Consider the following 19,153-nt stretch of genomic DNA (forward strand, 5'->3'; position numbering starts at 1 on the left):
CGTCTTGAGAAAAAGCACTTTAACGTGGCTGTCTGGGGCCCAGGTCTTTAAAAAAATTTGTGTCATACCCTGCTTTTGTACTAAGCTTTTCGAATGCCACTCTGCAACCACACTGCATTTGGAGAGCTACCAGGTCATATGCAGAGAAACTAAGTTCCTGACTTGATGAGGAAATGGAGTCTGATCTTCTCAGCGCTTAGGTGAGTTACCTCCACTACCACGTGAGTTCCTGCTGTCCGCACCCCTAAGGCTGGCATTTCCACAAAGACAGCTGGATATGACTAATCTGACCACACAAATGTGAAACTAAACGAGGGGTAGAAGCGAGCCAGTGCCACTTAAGTCAGCAGCAGAAAGAACCCAAACACGGAATTCCTGCTCCCAGTCTGGACGGACTATGTTTGGGACTCCAGCCAGAGGAATTCTTCACTCTTCAGATTAACTTGGTAGCTTGAGGTTAATGCATGACAGGGACAGATGCCAGGCCAAAAGGGCAGCCTGAAGGTCAGCCGGGTAGCAGTGACAGCAGATGGGTAGAGAAGGTGGTGTCCTGCACAAGGCAGGAGAGTGCCAAGTAAGGCTGAGGCCACAGGCAAGCAGCCTAATTCCTGGAGGCTCCATGCCAGGAGGCCATGATGGCTGTGACTCGGCTGGGGCCCAGGAGTGGCCTGGGATGCCCGCTGACCAGGAGGAAGCTGTCTATTCTGGAATGGTTAGCTAATCGCCTACGATGCTGCTGAGCCAAGAGGGCAAAGGCAAGCAGGTTCTCCCCTCTGGACCAGGCAGTCCTCCCGCCTCCCCCCAGGAACGTGGCTGAGGTGGAAGAAAAGCGGCCAGTCTCAGAGCACTGAAGCGATTCAAACTGAATCAACTGGTGCTTTATTCAAAACAATGATGGCTTTGTCAGGAGACTGCAACAGGCCAACAAGAGCCAGCTGAAAAACCTGCCCTCCCCTCCTAATTTCTGCCCCCTAGTCCCCATGACTTTAAGACATCACACAAAAAAAGAGGGGAAAAAAGTACACACACAAACCAACAGCAGCCAACCCCTGTGATGCAACAGGGGCAGGCCAGCTGCCATTCAGAGATGACACATCACTGGAGCTGGCTGTTTTGCTGCCGTGGATCTCCTACCCAGGAGCCGGAACTCCTGGGACATAGCTGAGTCTCACTTACTGATATGTTTCCAGTGATCCCAGCCAACAGAGAACAAAGGGCTGAAACATCGTGTTTCTATAGTGCTGTTGGGTCAATGTTCCAGTCAATTTGGGAGGGCGGCATACCCAAGACCTCAGTTAGAGCTACCAGGCTCGAGTGGCTGCCCCTCGCGTTACAAGAGCCTGAAAGCTGCTACCCCAGGACCCTCTAGGGCAGGAAACAGAAAGAAATTCTCTCTGCAGGAAAGAACTTGGAGGGGGCTGGGGTGGAACCAGCAGATTATAGTATTTTTCGCACCACACCCAGCCCTGCTCACTTCATCCATATTTTACCAATCAGCAGCAATCATCTCAAGCATTGTACAAACACACCCATAGCTCCAAGGAGCCAGCCATAAGCACAAAAAAGAGATAAGCAAACAAAGTTATGGGGCAAAAAGCAGCTGGCTACATACTGGCCAAGCCAACTCAACTGTAATCAAGAGGTCTCTGGTAGGCTGCACTAAGAAGCAACTGTAGGAGTGAAGAGCCATGTCCTTTCTCCCTGGCTCCTATGGATTTTGCTAACGAGAGGATGTGTCCTATTTGGTGTTGAGCAAATCCTAGGAACTTCATCTAGCTGTCCTGCATTAACCTGTGAGCAGCTTTCAACTTACTGGAGGAAAAAAAAACTGCACAGAAATTTTGAGATACTTAAATATCATTTAGACCACTTTGACTTCTTTATTGTAATCAAATACTTGGTCTTGTCAAAAGGATTCTAATAAAATGCTTTAGAGAAAAAAAAAAAAAAAGAAGCAACTGCAGGAAGACACGCATGCCACAGGTGAGTTTCCCCAGCACCGCCTGCCTGCTGGTTCTCAGGTACCGCACAAGGACAACGTCAAGGACAAGAGAGAGGCTGAATTGATAACTGGGCCTTCTGCCAAGGTCTCTCATGAGGGAAAAAATTAAGAACTCCAAAGCTCAGGACTTGTCCAATGAATAGAGGACCAGCTTGAGGGAGTGCTAAGGAGGCTGGGGGCCAGGCCCTAGAGCTCTAAACCAGAACGTGGCGGGTGGATGCGGATGCCACAAGGGGCCGCTTCCCCTTTCCTCTGAAGGGAGGGAGTCTTATGACTGATTCAGTTTTTCAAACATAACTGAGGTCCTCATGTCTTCGACCAGCCCCTCCACCACACATTCAGCCAGCAGCACAGGGGTGGGCTAGATGGAACCACAGAAACCCCACAACCGATCAAACTGACATGTAAAGCTGCAGAGATCATCTCTGGACTTGATGTGAAAGTATTTCAATTGCTTTCCAGCGAGCTGAATCAGCTCTTCCTTCCATGAACCAAGTCATACCAGTATTTTCTTTTGTAATTCAAAGGAAATGCATCCACACAGCTCCCCGTCACATGTGGTGCAGACTCACAGTTGGAATTATAACCTTGCATAACACTCAATGCTCTCCTGGCGTCCGGATCGACAAAAAGCTAAGGGACCGCATTCACCTGCTCACATCACTGCAAAGCGTAGCCTCGGGGGTCTGTCAACCAGCAGGCACAGCACAGACAGGCAAGCTAGGGCCTCAGTTCAGGCGTGCACGCTGCCGATGGGTGTGTCAAACACCATCCACTGAGTTCCCTGCCCTTCTGCAGGCTGTAGGGACACACGTGAAAATGCAGGGAGCATTCCTATCAGCAGCCCAGGGCACAGAACAAAGGGTGCTTTTCAGCTGCGTACCTGCTCACCTCCTTCCTCCACACACCCCTTATCAAGGGTTGGCAGGGTGTGACAAAGAGGTGGGGTGCCTAATGTGGCAATCCCAATTGCCTCTTTTTTTCAAGAGTCCTGCTGAGAGATTCTCAGGGTTGATGGTTATTTCTGTCTGGAAGGAGAGGGAGAGGGAGCATTTTCAGAGAAAGCAGCCACCCTGCAGTATGGTAACAGAGATGAACAGAACAAGGGCACAGAAACACCTTAAAGTTACACAAAAAATACCATGAAATATTCTCAATAACCAAGAAAAAGGGATTAAATAAACAATAGTACATCCACACAATGAAACACCATTCAGCCACTAAAAAACATTGCAGATGAATATTTTGGGGCCTAAAAAGGTGTTCATAATCTATTAAATGAAAAAACATATATACTCATCATGACAAAAAAAAAAAAAAAGAAGAAGAAGAAAGAAAGAAAAACAAACAAAAAACCCACAAGGTCTGGAAGGATAAACACTAGGGAATTGACAGTGGTTATCTCTGGGTGTGGGATTTTTTTTCCTGGAAGGAGGCCTGGAAATACAGTCAAATTTTAAAAAGTGAGGTGTTAAGCCTAAAAGAATAACTCCCCAACTTTTCAGGGAATGTATCTCAGCAGAAGCACTACACCTCTAATAAATACAAATTCTATTTCAATCTGGCTTAGAAGCAGAAGTGACTGGCATTTAAGAACCATAAAGCTATTTGCCAACACCCTTATAGATCAGATCAAATATAGACGGAAATCTGAGAGCAGGAACAGGCTCAAGGGGGCAAGATGGCTGCCCAAGCCGTACCTTCATGTGTGAATGTGTGCGTTGGGGGAAGGTTCTAAAGGGGGTGCGTTTATTCTTTTCTTCACCACCTCAGATACACACATACACATGCACATATACACATTAATACTGGGGAAGGGAAGTAGGAGGCGTGTAATGTAAGGTCAAATGTGTAGGTCAGAAACTTTAAACAAAAGTACAGAGATAGGCCTCCTCAGTCTAACTTAAAGTTATAATTTTATTTCAACTATAACCAAATCAACTTATAGTTAAATTATCCCTTTCATCTGCTCCAGACTCCCCCTATGAAAACAGCCCCACCCCAACAAAGTATGGTGAATTTAAGGGGTGTAGTCTGAGATAGACTATAAAGCTAAGAATAACTTCTAGTCCAAGAATTTCACAAAATGGAGAATCGATCCTCTATCTCCCAGATAAGATCATTTAAAATAATTGCCCACGCTCCTCCTAACTCAAAGTGAACTGTCTCCCAGATGCATATGTACCTCTGGGGTTTAACAGGCAGTCTTAGATTTTATATTCATTTATATTTTTATGGTCCTGTGACTTTAAACACAGCACAGGGCAGAAAGTACACAGTAAGAGCTAGAACACTAAAAATACTTTCCTTGTGCCAGAAGCTGACCTGTGGCAAACAGCACAACACAATCCTTCATCCAAGACTCACTTTTAAACTAGATTTAACCTAGCCTAAACCCATCTCCCCAGAATAACTAATACTTGAACTCAGACATTAAACTATAAATTGAAGCAAAATTTAAAAGTGGAGCTCACATATTAGTTCAGATTTCTTCCAATTCTTCAGATATGCCCAATCTCGTTAACACTGGGCTCACATTCCCAAACACCAAGAATCACGTGAAGCTGAGTGACGGGTGCCCACCCTTAGACCCAGCAAACATTCCACCACTCCCTATGGCCTTTCCATCCATCACTCAGGCCACATCAACTGCAGTTTTATGTTTACATGGTTTTTCACAATAAAAAACATTTCTCTGGAACCATGACTTTATCAAAATGAGGAAAATACATGTTACAGATGCCTCATTCACTTCCTGGCCCTTGTGGACATTTGTGTTTGTAGTCCCTGACTCATACAACGTTAACAGGAAAAAAGGTCTTAACAGGATAATCTCAGAGACGGTGATCTGGCAAGCTAGAGGGCAAGCTGGAGAGGCAGGCCATTTTCCCAACCATTCTCTCATTTACTATATACAGAAGAGACAGAAGATAGCAAATTATGAAATTTCTAGACACTGACATATTTAGATCTTGAAGAGCATGTAGTCCAGTGCTTCCCAAGTCAGGCTTCCTAAAGAAAATGCTGAAAACCAGAAGCGTTTTAAGGACTTGTTTAAATGACAGCTCTATTGTGACATAATCTCCATGCCATGAAATTTTCCCTTTAAGAGTGTTCACGGGGGTAGCCAAAGATCCGGGGCCGCTTGGCCACAGGATGTAGCGCGGGGGACTGCGGGCCCCAGCAGAGCCCGTCCACAGGCCTGTTTACCATTACAGGGAGGTCTCTGCCCCCTGGGGCTGACACCCCCCCCAATCTTTCCCCAGGCTGAAGCTGCAGGGTATTGAGGTACCAGTCAGACGTCTTCTCACAAAGGTTCTGGGGTGGCACAGGGCAATGCAGCTCCTGCCAGTGACAGGGAAATGGACACACTGGAGCTGGCGCAACTGGGACCCCTGCTAGAAGAAAAGGCAAACGAGTAACTGTCAACCCAGCCGAGACTGAAGGAGAGCAAGCACACCCAGCACCCCAGGAGGAGGAGGAGGAGGAGGAGGAGGAGGAGGAGGAGCGGGTATAGACCCTTCCCCTGCAAGCCGACCACGCCATGGAGAAGATGCAGACGAGTTTGTGCAGAAGGTCTGGGAGGGATGCTAGAGGGTCATCCCATATGTCCCAGCCCGGCCTAGGACAGCGACTCCTTGCTACATGGCCATGGACCACCCGTGCCCTCCTGCCAGGTTTGCTTCAAGAGCATTTCCCACATCTGTATAGAAACTGGCAACATCTGGACCCATCTGCTTGGTTTTGTGCTGTTTTTCTTTTTGGGAATCTTGACCGTGCTCAGACCGAATATGTACTTCAGGGCCCCTCTGCCAGAGAAGGTGGTTTGTGGGATGTTCTTTTTGGGTGCGGTGCTCTGTCTCAGCTTCTCCTGGCCCTTTCACGCCGTCTATTGTCATTCAGAGAAAGTCTCTCAGACTTTTTCCAAACTGGGTTATTCAGGGATTGCTCTACTGATTATGGGCAGCTTTGTCCCCTGGCTCTATTACTCCTTCTACTGCTCCCCACAGCCACGGCTCACCCACCTCTCCATCATCTGTGTCCTGGTCATTCCTGCCATCACTGCGGCACAGCAGGACTGGTCGGCCACTCCTGAGCACTGGCAGACAACAGCGGGAGTGTTCCCGGGACTTGGTTTGAGCGGTGTTGTGGCCACCATGCACTTCACTATTGCTCAGGGCTTTGTCAAGGCCACCACAGCGGGCCAGATGGGCAGCTTCTTCTTCATGGCCGTGATGTATGTCACCGGAGCTGGCCTCTAGGCTGCTCAAATTCCTGAATGCTCCTTTCCTGGAAAATGTGACATATGGTTCCAGTCTCATCAGATTTTCCACGTCCTGGTGGTGGCAGCAGCCTCTGTCCACTTCTACGGGGTCTCCAACCTTCGAGAATTCCGTTATGGCCTAGAGGGGGGCTGTACTGATGACTCCTTTCTCTGAGCCTTCCCACCTGAGGGGTGGAGGAGGAACTTGCCAAGTGCTTTTAAAAATAACTTCTTTGGGGCGCCTGGGTGGCGCAGTCGGTTAAGCGTCCGACTTCAGCCAGGTCACGATCTTGCGGTCCGGGAGTTCGAGCCCCGCGTCAGGCTCTGGGCTGATGGCTCGGAGCCTGGAGCCTGTTTCCGATTCTGTGTCTCCCTCTCTCTCTGCCCCTCCCCCGTTCATGCTCTGTCTCTCTCTGTCCCAAAAAAATAAAAAAAAATTTAAAAAAAAAAAAATAACTTCTTTGTTGACACGAGAGGAAGAGTCTGAGTTGCCTGTTTCTAGAAGAAACCTCTTAGAGAATTTAGTACGAACCAAGCTTCAGCCCACTTCCATACCCACTGGGCGATAAACTACCCATTTCCCTAGCTGAGGAGGATGGGGAGGGTCCAAATCAGACATGCCCCGCCTCAGCAGTCCCCCTCGTTGGCGAGGGGGGACCGTCCCCTCACAGAGACAGCACTTCGAAGCTCATGTTCAGGTTTGACCCCTCCTCCAGCCATTTTGGGAAAAAATGATGGACTGAGACTCTTCAGAAATCCTGTTTCCAGAAGAAAATGTCTCTTCCTTACCCCCATCCTTACTTTGTTATCTGGCTTATAACAGGCCATCCATTTTTGTAGCACACTTCTCAAAAACAGTTAGAACCTGGTCCCATCTTTCTAGGGCCTGGATCTGCTTTTACAGCAGGAAGAACAAAGCCACCAACTTTTACATAGCCCGGCTAATCATGGAAGTGTGTTCAGGCTTCCATGACTTTTAATTTTCTTTTAACCTGACTTTTAATTTTCTTTTTGTTGGCACGGTCATGTAAAATTAAAATGGGGAAAGAGATTTAATACTTAATACTAAGCTTTAAAAAGAAACCTGCTATCATTGCTATGTATCTTGATGCAAAGACTATAATGATAATAAAAGAAAGTACAGAAGACACTTGGCATTCAAACAAAAAAATAAGCAAGTAAACAAACAAATAAAAATAAAAGTGTTCACTGGGGTGCCTGGCTGGCTGAGTTGGTGGAGTGTGAGACTCGTGATCTCGGGGTAGCGAGTTCAAGTCCTACGTTGGGTGTAGAGATTAGTTAAAAGTAAAATCTTAAAAATTAAAAAACAAAATACAATAAATGTGTTCATTGGTTTTTAGTACATGCACCGAGTTGATGATCACATCAGCATTCTCTAATTTGGGAACATGCTCATTACTCCTTCGAAAACCTTACACCCATTAGCTGTGAGGATCCATTCTTCCATCTCCATGGCAACAACTACTCCACTCCTCTGTTTTATGAATTTACCTGCACATTTCAGATAAATGGGATCGCAACAGGTGGTCCTTTGTGTCTTGCTTCCCAGGATAACGTTTTTAAGGCCCATGCATGTTGTAGCATACGTTGGAATTTCATTCCAAAAGTCGTCTTCAATATATTTTTAAAAGTATTTATTTGCCCATGAATAAAGTCATGGTGGTCATTCTTTAAATAAACACATTTTTTCTCATTTTGTAAACAACAGAAAAAAATTCAAATATATAGAAAAATTGAAAAGTTATGTGGTACACACCCATGAACCCACAACCTGGATGTGACAAATAACACTTCGGTATATTTACTTCAACACGAATTCATCCATTCATCCATCTATCTTACTTATTTTTAAGCAGTGGTTCTCAAAGTGAGCTGGAGAGCCTGGGAGTCTCTGAGGACCTTCTGGGGGTCTACGATGGCAAAACTATTTTCAAAATAATACTAAGGGGCTATTTTCCTTTTTCCATTTCCACTCTCTCAAGAGTGAATGGTGACATTCTGCAGACGTGTGACACCGCGGCCGAAGAAAGTAGAGGTGAACATCCAGCTGTCTTCCAACCAAACATCAGCTGAACAGTAGACAAGATTTGCAAGTGTGGAGAACAATGCCACTCTGCTCATTTCTGCAGAAAACAATCATTTTCTACAAAAATGTTATTTATGTTAACACCTAACGGGTTTATTATTTTTTTCAGTGCTTTAGCAAATATTTTTAAATTCTCTGTTTTCATTTCTAGCCTGGTAAACGTCAACAGATATAATCCACACAATCAAAAGCTCTCTGGGCTTTCCAATATTTAAGAGCACAAAGGGGTCCTGAGACCAAAAGGTTTGAGGGCCGCTATTTTCAAGCATTTCAGAGTAAGATGCAGACATCTATATACTTCGTCCCTAACACACCAGCATGCATAACACGTCAGCCAGAGTTCAACATTGGTCAATGGTTCCTTTTGGTTTTGGTAAGATTTACACATAATAAAACGCACAAATTTTAAGTGTACCGTTCTCGTTCAATGAGTTCTGACAAATGTATGTGCAATCCCCTATCCAGATTACCCCCATCGTGGAAAATTCTCTTGTGCCTCTTTCCAGTCAGTTCCCACTCCAACCTCCTTCAGAAGCAAGTAGTGGTGTGATTTTTTTTCACCTTAGTTTCACCTATTCTAGAACTTCATGTAAATGAAATCATATCTGTTCTTCAGAGGAAGGGTTATTTAATTCAACATAATGTTTCTGAGGTTCATCGTGTTTTTGCACATACCAGTAATTTGACCTTTTTTTATTGCTGAATGCAAATCGTTTCTACAACAATCTCTCTCAAAAACATAAGGGCCATTGAAAATAAATAAGGTTGGTAACCATGCCTCTAGTCTAAGCTCAATCCCAGCCCCTGCCTTCCCCCCCCCCCAGTTAGAGACACAGTGGCAGGGAGGAGCTAGCCAGCGGCACCACCGTCCCGGAGCGCCAGCCCAATCACCCTTCTACCACGGTTCCTGCCATTTCCTATTCTCACCTGAGAAGAAAGTTTCCATCTCAATCTGTAAGAGAAGTTTATTACAGGAAATGGAAAATCAATACCAGATGACGAAGGTACTAGGCTTCCCTCAAAAACACGTCGGTCAATGAACGGATACACAAACGTGGTATGTTAATACACGGGACACTATTCAGCAAGCGCGAGGAATAAAATACAGATAGATATATACTGCCACATGGATAAACCTTGGAAACAGGATTCTAAGTGAGAAAAACCAGACATAAAAGGCTGCACACAGTATGGTTCCATTTATATGAAATGTCTGGGAAAGGCAAATCTAGAGACACGGAAAGCAGATCCGTGCGTGTCTGAGGCTAAGGTGGAAACTGGGATCAAACGTAAAAGGACCGGAAAGACCTCAGCCGGGGGGGGGACGGAATCTAGTTCTGAAACTGGATTGGGATAATGACTGCACAACCAACAAATCGATAAACTGTATACTTAAGATGACTGCAATGTATGGTATATAAATTGTACTTCAGTAACGTTGCTAAAAAATAACAACAAAAACTTGTCTGTGCAAGTAGATAAGAGTCCTGCTCCAAGGCAGAGAAAGACCTGTTTAATAATTCAAAGAACAAAGGAGGCATTTTAAAAGACCCTGCTTGCTACTCAACTAGAAAAGAGTCATGTAAAATAGCAAAGTAATAAATCATATGTTGTTTTAAGAATTCATTGAAAGTCTTTCGTTTTAATAAATAAAAGGGATTTATAAATTAACTTCCTCTAAAAGGCTCCATATCAAGCTATGAGGACAGGTCCCAAAGGCTCATCAGGAGATGAGGTGGTCCACTGGCAAACGGGCCAGTTACCACATCAGCACGGGACAGAGTGCCTTAGGTTGCTCTTTTAGAAGCTCGAATATTGGGTAAATTTTAATCTACAAACTAAGTTAATTCCCCTACTTTCTTCGTAAGAAGCTATTTTTTGTCTTGATGGCCAAGTTTGTCTCATGGTGACAAACCAAAAGAGGGCACCTTCTTGCCTATGCCCACAAGCCACAGAGGGAAGGAACTGTAACAAGCGTTCAGAACGGATCCTCCTACTCCCAGAATTTTCCTCAACAGCAAAGCCATGCTACCTAAACCTCATGGTTTCCCTCTTCAGTGCAACTAAAACTCCCAAACCTCTGTTTCTACCTGTAGCCTGGTTCTCTCTGCTGTCTCTTTATGAGCTCTCACTGCTTAGCTCTCTACTCAGATTCTTTACGTCCACTTCTGAGACTCAAAAGCAAACAGAAAGGAATCCTGTTTCTGGAACTGTTTTTTCCAGATCTTGGACACCTTCCTGGAGCTACGCTTCTACACTGCCCCTTTCCAGAAGATTTTTCTGGTGATGCAGTCCAACCCCAAACACATGAAGAATGCTAGATTTGGAAAAGCTCCTTTAGGGCATGTAGATCAGGCAATATTCCTCTACCACAATCAGACCCAACTGAGCAAAAACATCTTTTGGGATACACGACAGCATGTATTTCGCAGGAAAAAACACTACCTTCCAAATGCCAGCTCAAAAGTCCAGAGTCTCCCCTCCACATCTGACCCCCTCGAGAGGCACGGTAGAGGTCTGGGAGGCGAGACGGAGCACAGTGTGGTCAAGGCTACGAGAGGACCTCGCCGGACAACTGCAGTGCCCCTTACACTGACAGTCCCCTCGCAGCCCCCTCTTGGGGAAGCTGCCCCTCCCACAGCTCCAGTCACAGGGTACCCACAGCAGACAAGTTTAGTGCACAGCACAGCGGTGTCCCCAGCACACCTGCCACTGCAGTTGACGGGGCCTTCCTCAGCTTCCTCATTTCAGTAACGGCCCCCGTGGTTCAGGCCAAAACCTCCCAGTCATTGCAGATCCTTGTCTTTCTTTAATCCTCCAGGCCCAGTCCACCGGCACGTCCAAAACCCACCCTGAATCCATCCGCTTCTCTCCACCTCCACTGCTGCCATTCTAGCCGGAGAAAGGCCCAACAGCCTCCCAAGTGGTACCCCAGCTTCTACTCTTGCCTGCTATCAACTAGTCTCCACAGAGCAGCCTCGACAAGCTATACTCCCCAGGGCGGCGAGCACAAGATCCCACCTTGTCACCAACAAGGCCCCTTGCCTCTTGAGTCTCACCTTCTACCACTCACCTTGCCCTCAACATTCTAGCCACACTGGCCTTCCTTCTAGCCCCGCAACGTGCCAAGTTCATTCCACCTTGGGCCTTTGCCTCGGGCTCTTCTGCAGCCCGAAATGCCTATCCCTGCCTGGCTCCCACTCACCACTCAGGTTTCAGCTCAACCTAAAATGTCACCTCCTCAGAAGACTTCTCTGACCAGCAAGATAAAGTACCTTCCTCCCATCCCCCTATCACTTTCCTTCTTTCATCCTGTTTTATGGTCTTCACTGCACCAACAATATAAATCTGATTTGCTTACCGATTCCCTTTGTTAGAATATAAACTCCATGCGGGGAGATGACTCATGTTCCTTGTTTACTACTGTATCTTCAAGCCTACAGCTGTGTCTGGCACCCAACAGAGGCCTGATTAATAACTTCTAGAAGGAAAGAGCCAGACTCATGCTCTGTGGCCTGTGAGGTTCTACTCAGAGAGGAAGGGGACAGCTAGTCTCCCCCCTACTCCCAAACATTTTAATTGGAGGCTATGGGGCTAACTTAGGCAACTGGCAAAGAGCACTGATGGTAGCAGGAAGCTCTAAGCAAGGTCTGAATGTGAAACACAGGCCGTGGGTGAGCTCTGGTCAGGCAGATGCAGAAGCTCCTCTAAGCAGAAGTTTTATTTTTTCATGTTTATTTATTTATTTATTTTTGAGAAAGAGAGAGGAAGAGGAAGAATCCCAAGCAGACTCCACACTGTCGGCACAGAGCCTGACCGGGGCTCAAACTCACAAACCATGAGGTCCTGAACTGAGCCGAAATCAAGAGTCAGACACTTCACCGACTGAGCCCCCTAGGCACCCCTAAGCAAAAGCTTTGCCACAGAGAAGAAACAGGGCTGCAGGTAAGCGAGCCAGCTGGCAGTGGGCTAAGCAAGACTGCAAGGAAACCAGGCTGAAAACAGGCTGAAAGAAGAGCCCAGTCACTTCACAGGGATGAAGCGAAGCGGGAAGGAAGGACAAGCCCCCGCCCTGGGGCGGAGGACCCAGGGCGGCCGGGAACCCAACTCTAGTCCGCACTAGTTCAGGCAATGCTAGGAACCCTGGGATCATCATGAGGTTACCAGCACCCTTCCCAATCCTTGCAATAAACCCGTATCACACAGGGAAGCACAAGAGGGTCCCTGATCCATGCAGCTGGAAGAGTTCTGCCTACATAAAACGCAAGTCCTGAGGCCTGGAATTCTAACCATGGACAGAATTCCAACAAAAGATGGAAAATATCATCTAAGATATTTGCTGTCTGCACTGCACATATTCTACCCAAGAAAATGGGAGCTCACACTGAATTCTTCCTCACTGTACGAATCCTTAAAAATAAGTAAAATCGGGGCACCTGGGTGGCTCAGTCAGTTGAGTCCAACTCTTGATTTCGGCTCAGGTAATGGTCCTAGGGTCATGGGATCGAGCCCTGTGTTGGGCTACATGCTGAGTGGAACCTGCTTAAGATTCTCTCCCTCTCTCTCTCTAATTAAAAAAAAAAAAAATGGGGCGCCTGGGTGGCGCAGTCGGTTAAGCATCCGACTTCAGCCAGGTCATGATCTCGCGGTCCGTGAGTTCGAGCCCCGCGTCGGGCTCTGGGCTGATGGCTCAGAGCCTGGAGCCTGTTTCCGATTCTGTGTCTCCCTCTCTCTCTGCCCCTCCCCCGTTCATGCTCTGTCTCTCTCTGTCCCAAAAATAAATAAACGTTGAAAAAAAAAATTAAAAAAAAAAAAAAGTAAAATTAGCTTTCTATAATATCCTATCCTATCAATTACAGTGGGGACTAAGGCTAAGACCCATTCTACAGACTTCTCCTTATATAACAAGGACCCTCCTATCACTAGATCCCCTGAACTGCCACCTACTACACCAGCATTAAATTGATAGAACTCGAGAATGGGCTGCTATGTGTTCCTGTGGTTAAGGAAGAGCTAAAAATGCCTTTTTATAGCTGAGTCATGTGTTTCAAAACATGACCTCAAGAAACACTTCAATCCAGGCTGTATGGCTGCTATAATAAATGACCACAAAAGTGAGTGGCTTAAAACACCACCTATTTAGGGGTGCCTGGGTGGCCCAGTCAGTTAGGCACCCAACTCTTGATTTCGGTCAGGTCATGATCACACAGTTCATGGGATCGAGCCCCACGTCAGGCTCTGTGCTGACAGCATGAAGCCTGCTTAGGATCCTCTCTTTCTCCTTCTCTTTCTCTTGTGCTCCTCCCCTGCACATATGTGTATGTGTCTGCATGTGTGCCCACGCTCTCTCTCTTTCTCTCTCTCTCTCAAAACGAACAACCAACCAACAACAACAAAAAAAGAACACCACCTATTTATTACCTTAGAGTTCTGGGGGTCAGAAGTCTGACGTGGGTCTCACTAGGCTAAAAATCAAGATGTCAGCAAGGCTGGGTTCCCTCTGAAGCTCTAGGGCAGAATGTATTTGCCCGCCTTTTCCAGCGTCTGGAGGCACCCACATTCCTTAGCACACTGCCCCTCCTCCATCTTCAGAGCCAGCAACATCAGGCCAGGATTTCTCCCGCTGATCTCTGTCTGCTTCTCTCTGATTTCCTCTCCTATTTTTATGGACCTCGGTGATTACTGTGGGCCCACCCAGAAAATCCAAAATAATCTCCTCATTTTAGAGGTAGGTGACTAGTGGGGTGCCTGGCTGGGTCAGTTTGTAGACCATGCCACTCTTGATCTCGGGGCCATGAGTCTGAGCCCCACATCGGGCGTGGAGCCTACTTTAAAAAATCAATCAATCCATCAATAATTTATAAACAAACAAACAAACAAATAAAGGTAGCTGATTAGCAACCTTGATTCCTCTTTGCCATGTAACCCAGCGTATTCACAGGTTCTGGGGATTAGGATATGGATCTTGGGGGAGGAGGGGGGAGGGAGAGGGGTCATTAATCTGCCACAACAGTCCAAATGAGTCACAATACAAATGCCATTCAATGAAAGCATTCACCCTATTGTCCCACTCCATACCAACATCCCCTAAAGCCCTGTTCCACAGAGTTTGTGTTTGTCTTTGCACAAGTGAAGATAAATAGGTTCACCAAGGACAAGTTTATGATGTTGGCTTCCAAGTACCTGAACTTCCCTTTTCAATCGCACATGTATTTCTTAATCACCCAGTATGTACCAGACACTGTTAGGATCTGTGGGAAAGTCAAAGATAGCACGAAGCGTGTCAAGTCAGGTCTATGTAATGATTTGAGGCAGAATCGATAAGGGTCATGGATTTACAAAGGAATGTGGCGTCCATTCCCTTTGGGAGGCCTTGCTAGGGCAACAGTGCTTGAGCTGGGTCTTGAAGGAAGGGCAGGACTTCATGGGTGATGAAAAGCGTGGAGCCTGGAAAGGCACGGAGCAGCCCAAGGCATTTCTTTTCCCCACCTTGGTTTCCCCAGGCCTTACTTTAGAAGGACTGGCACTTTCACCTCCTATAGAACCACAGGCTTTTGTGAACAGATGCGGGAGGCAACTTTTCAGCTCCAGAGTCACTGCCTTGGACAAGGTGCCTCAACTCAGCAACAGGACTAATTAACTCCCAAACTTGGGGTGGGGGGTGTTTTTTTTAAGATGAAACATGAGGATTCCACCCACACACACACACCCCTAAGAAGGGTATTGTGAGAGTTGCTTAAGATCATGTAAAGAGAATCCAGGACATAGTAGTGTGTGAATTCTCGTCTTCTTCCACCCTAGCAATCAACCTCGAACCTCGTTTCTCAGGCGTTTCCCAACTGTACAGCCTTTCTTCATCCTTCCATCAGGATGGCAATTAGCCAATCAGCCTCTACACGAAAAGGAAATATGCTCCTAGACTACTAATGGAAGAAGACAGAAAAGGAATATGGAGCTTCCTGCTGGGGAATACGGTCCATAACTGCTGACAGTTAACATGGGGAAGGGGAGGTAAGTATTAAACCCTGATGTCAGGGGAAAGTATCCACACTGATAGCAATTATATAAACTCTCAATCTCAGTGCCGCCATCAGAACTGGTTCACGTTTTTTACTGCAGACCTTGCTAATTATTCTACCACTGCCTGTTTTATCTGCCCCCCACCCCTAGTTCATGAGCTTGTCAAGGACAGACACTGCCTTTGTCATCTCTGTAGCCCTCATTCCCACCTCAATGCACGCCCCGCAGCGCACACTATATAATGATCAAAAACTGAAAAAAGTGCAAAAGAAGAAAACCTGTTTATCTTCGGCATGGTTGCAGAGTAGTAAATTTAGTCATTTGTGTGAACGGTTCTCATTACAACTGGTTACCACACCTAGCATTAGAAAGTACCTCTACTGAAAACTTAAAATTTGGAGGTCACCGTGCTCTAAACTTTTAATCCTTGCTACTCCTTAAATCTGGCAGAGATTGCCACTCTGGGTTAGGAACAGAGAATTTCTATACAGAGTACACATACACAGGGGTACGTTTTAGGAATTTGTATCCCAAGGCTATCTTACAGGTCCGCATTAAAGGTCTCTTCAGATATCCATTTAAGCAGAAACCCACTGTCCAGAAAGCTACTGCTTATCCCCAAATACATAAAGACAACATCTCTAACCCTTCAGAAACATTCACACCTAGGCTCCCCAATAAATAAAGAGTTACATAAAAAGGTAGAGAAGTGAAACCAAAACCAACCACAAAAAGCTATCTACTAGATGTGCTCAGAATCTGTGTGGGTGAGTTACATGTGTGACATTCCTTAAAATGCTAAGAGGGCAGGAACCATGAACTATGTTCTAGAGTACATAGCTCCATTGTGGAGCGTGGAAAGCATACGCAAAGCAAGAATGTGTCTATTTAGTATTTGTCAAGCAAGCATTTGAAAGCCACACTAAAATACCCCAGTGAGATACGTTAGTTCCTTCAGTTTACAGAGGAGGAATCTTGTCCTCAGCTGGGTGAGGACACAGAATTGGACTCAGCCTGCGAAGCCTTCTCTTGCCTCCTACTAGACACACTCACAGACATTATCTCAGTTATCCTCACCTCCGCCCTGCAGGGGAGTTTTACTCTCCCCATTTTATAGTGGCAGACAGGAAGGCTTTGAAAAGGTAAACCATGGGCGCTTTTCCCCCATCATCTATCACCTAAGTTTGCCTTGGGGAAAGGCAACTTCTTCCCCTCCAAAATGTCCCAGTAATTGAGCACACACCGTAGGGCCAAATCAAGATGCTCTGCTACAGGGCTAGCATCACAGAGCGGGAAGGACATGGATTCTAAGGCCAGATGCACGGAGCTGGAATCACCTCGGCACTGTTACTTGCCCAGGAGGGTCACTGGGCACACTCACACACAGTCCCCACTCCTCCAACACCCTATTCCCCCACCCAAAGTCAGTCTCGCCAAAGACTTTTTAAGGGTTCAAGACTTTGCATGTTCAGGAACAGATCATATTCAGAATCCCTGGACCACTTCACAGGACTGGGGAAAAAATAACCACCGCTTCCCCTGTGCTTAGTTCCTCCCCCAAAGAGCTGCTGAACCTCATCTGGAAACAGCTGGGAGACAGCAGTTAACAGGAAACCAAAAAAAAAAAAAAAAAAAAGGCAGCACAGAGTGTACCAGGGAGAGTTAGGCAGCTAGAACCAAGAGGCCAGGGAACAGACAGGAAGCTGAGGTTAGAAAGAGCCTAGGCCAGAAACAGTCTTGCAGGAGAGGAGGCCCCACTGTCCTTCCTCTAGGCCCAAGAAGGAAAAAACCCGGAAAACAGTGGCGAGGGCTGGAACCCCACAGAAAGGGAAGTCAGACCACCAGTGGTGAGATCAAGTGTGCTTCCCTCCCTACCCCCATCTCAACCCTCCTTCTCTGAGAGCCAGCTAGTGGTCATAATAGGACAGCTGAGGTCAGAAACTCACTTCTGTTCTGCTGCTTTCTGTGCCAGAGGCTACAGCCCAGACAACTGGTTTTGAGTCATTCCTCTGTCAATCTGTATCACGGTTCCACACTGCCAACTGAACTCAGGGGCAGTCGCATCAGCCTCACACGGAGAGACAAAGAGTATCTTCATGAGAAATTACTAGGCGGATACCCACTGGAGGCTTGCAGCGGCAGGACTTGAGCACAGAGAACTATAGCAAAGCGAGAGAGCCAGCGGGGCTGGAGGTCTTGAAGAGCAAGGTAAGGGTGCATTTGGCAATCAAGAAACTTAATTGAGCAATGGCTAGTTGCCAAAATATTTTTGAAAGAAGTGGGGGAAAAATGCCATTACTAAAATTCTTTGGTGTTATTTAATAATAAGCCTGTGGGTTATCCAAACTGAGGGCAAAGGGAAGTCTGGTTTATTTTTCCTTTAGCAGAGATTAGGTGAGATCTTTCTACCCCATGGCTCCTGCTACATAATCATCCCTTCTCTCCCTGTACACGAAGAAGTTTATATTAAAATAAAGAAAAGGATTAAGTTCTCTTAATAAAACACATTCCTGCCTTTCCCTTATAGTTTTGTTTGAAAAGGCTCTTGTGGTGTATGCTACAATCTAGGTGGGTTTGATTCCAATGAAGTGCTCAAATTTTAAGACTGAGTAAGCAGGGCTAAAAGAGGGCTACAATCTCAATTCCAATTCCAATTCCAAAAAAAAAAAAGAACATCTTCACGGGCTCAGTGCCAGCTCAAACTGGCAAGACCAGAGAATCAGAGCAGAGCCTAACCAATATGCCACGCAAGGGGGATGGGAGGAGAGCTATGGGTAATGTACTGCAGCCATGTGGCAAACAAACCACCAGGGAAACCTTCAAGAGAGGAAATGGGGGGGGGGGGGGTTGTTTCAGGAACATAACAAAGGAACAAGTTGACTAATCATTTATTCCAGTGGGGGAAAATGCCACCCGGAGCCATGTTTTGACTTCAGGTAAATGTGTAATGTTTTAACTTGGATATATCTGGGTTTAAAGGCTCTCCCAAACAACAACAACAACAACAACAACAAGTGGGGGGAATGTACCTATTTTTCTTTACGCTGTTTCTGGAGTCTCCAAGAAAACTTTTCCTGTGCCGCCTGCAGAGCAGACCTAAGACAGCCCAAGCCAGTCCAGTTACTAATGCGATCACCCCCACTCAGCAGAGATCCTATCATGAGCTTGGTGCAGGACTGACTGCTCTGCACTGCAGATGGCCCCGAGAAGTTCTGTCGCTGAGGCAGAAGTCGCTGGGCACAAATACCTAACATGCGCACCAAAGAAGGAGGAGAGAGTGGAAAGACAGTTTATCTCATGAGGGCCAGGTATATCTGTGACTTAGAAAAAAGGGATCTCTGCCCAGAGCTGGGTCCACATGTCAGGATGGTGTCTGGGATGCCTGCCCTCAACAATGCCATCTCCATATAGTGTTTCAGGGCTGACCACAGAACCTTCCAACTTGCCAGGAGGGCAGACTGCACCTCCAACAGCTGTGGCTCCAAAAGTCAACCTAGGAAGCACCCAGGCTGGCTGCTAAGGTGGGAGAGGGTGTCCCAATAAAGTGGATGTGAGAAGACCCAGCCTCCCTCTGCTGGGACAATAAGAAAAGTAAGCTAACATTTACGGAGCATCTACCTACGTGTCAGGCAGTGGGATAAAAGCACTACCTATCTCCTTCCATCCCTAAAATAGCCGATGGAGGCTGATATTACTGTCATCCTCTCTTCATAAAGGAGGAAGCAGGCTCCAGGATTTTATACAACCATTAAAGACTGGA

At 46.4% G+C, this 19,153-nt stretch overlaps 1 protein-coding gene and 1 pseudogene across 1 annotated transcript in view; one reads left to right on the forward strand and one right to left on the reverse strand.

Annotated features, from left to right (window-relative positions):
• LOC122470179 (MLX interacting protein) overlaps positions 1 to 19,153 on the reverse strand; it is a 61,237-nt gene that overhangs the window by 41,105 nt on the left and 979 nt on the right. The gene's annotated exons all lie outside the window — the stretch shown is intronic.
• Positions 1,975 to 6,819, forward strand: LOC122470069 (annotated as a pseudogene).

Source organism: Prionailurus bengalensis, chromosome D3 (assembly GCF_016509475.1).
Source record: "Prionailurus bengalensis isolate Pbe53 chromosome D3, Fcat_Pben_1.1_paternal_pri, whole genome shotgun sequence".
In the NCBI taxonomy this organism is placed as follows: Eukaryota; Metazoa; Chordata; class Mammalia; order Carnivora; family Felidae; genus Prionailurus; species Prionailurus bengalensis.